Raw genomic sequence first — 1,183 nt, 5'->3', positions numbered from 1 at the left:
ATCTTTCCTGCCGCCTGCGTTCGGTAGTCTCACGCCGCTTCCCCCACTTCAGGGAGGCCGATGGCTATGGGCAGGTGAAGTAAGGAATGAAATCCAGTCTAGTTGGTCTCAATTGCCATTTATTCCAATATCATCTCCATTCACTCCTCTCTCTCTCTCTCTCTCTCTCTCTCTCTCTCTCTCTCTCTCTGCTTCTCCCCCTGGCTCTGGATCTGGATCCTCCTAGCCCACTCTTACAGCCTAGTTAAATCCCCAAGCATGAGGGGTTGCGGCTTACACATAGATGTGGTCACAATTAATAGGGTTAAAGTTCCTTCTCTCAGGGAATGCTGCTTCTAAGACAGATTCTCATAATACAGCAAGATGACCCACCTAAGGGCAAAATACCATCTAGGGGTGCGTTTCTCCTCTCCTTAGTCCAACAAGCATACAGTCATAATATTAGTCATTTTGTATGGACACAGTAAGAGATACATTAAACTTACAGAATTGCTCTCCTGGGGTCATCTAGATCTCAGACTACAGTGTTCAGGCCAGATTAGCCTTTCCTATCCCTAGCAGCGTCCTAGTCTCGTTGTTACTTTTGGGTCATGACAGCATCTGTCCAGGATCAAGCTCTTAACTTATAGTTAAGAATCATGGCGCTTTGGCCTAGCCCATTTCGATGCCAGGGTAGCTCACAGCTTGCCCTGGGTCCACTCAGTCCCTCATCGGGACCCTGCTTTTGGTGTGCTAGGAACTAAGGGCAACTGAGGCTTAAGTTGAGCAAGCAGGTGCCTGGGAGTGAATAGTATTTGAAGCCAATTAAATCCCAAGTTACAAAAGCATAATATTAACTGTTTTCCTTTGTCCATACAAAAAGGACATTGCTTTAAACTAAACTATTCAAAAGACATAAGGAGAGGAGAAAGGGATATATTTCACTCATGCATATAAAATCATAGTTTTCTGAGGAATCTGACCTTGCAAGTTAACAGAGTCTGATTAGGAGGGAAAGGTGATAGACCGGTTGGGGAAGAGAGCAGAGAGAGGAGTTTACAGATAAACATAGTGGAGTGGAAGTGCCTCAGGAGCACTGTGATAAACCTAAGCTTCCTATGGCAAGGGGAACTGGACAACAATGTTGTTCTAAAATGTTTAGAGCTGCATTCCAATAAAAAGAGGAATGGAGGTGCTTCAGAAG

This window comes from Sorex araneus, chromosome X, assembly GCF_027595985.1.
Source record: "Sorex araneus isolate mSorAra2 chromosome X, mSorAra2.pri, whole genome shotgun sequence".
Lineage (NCBI taxonomy): Eukaryota > Metazoa > Chordata > Mammalia > Eulipotyphla > Soricidae > Sorex > Sorex araneus.
The sequence above is the reverse complement of the archived record's forward strand: the minus strand, read 5'-3'. Positions refer to the sequence as shown.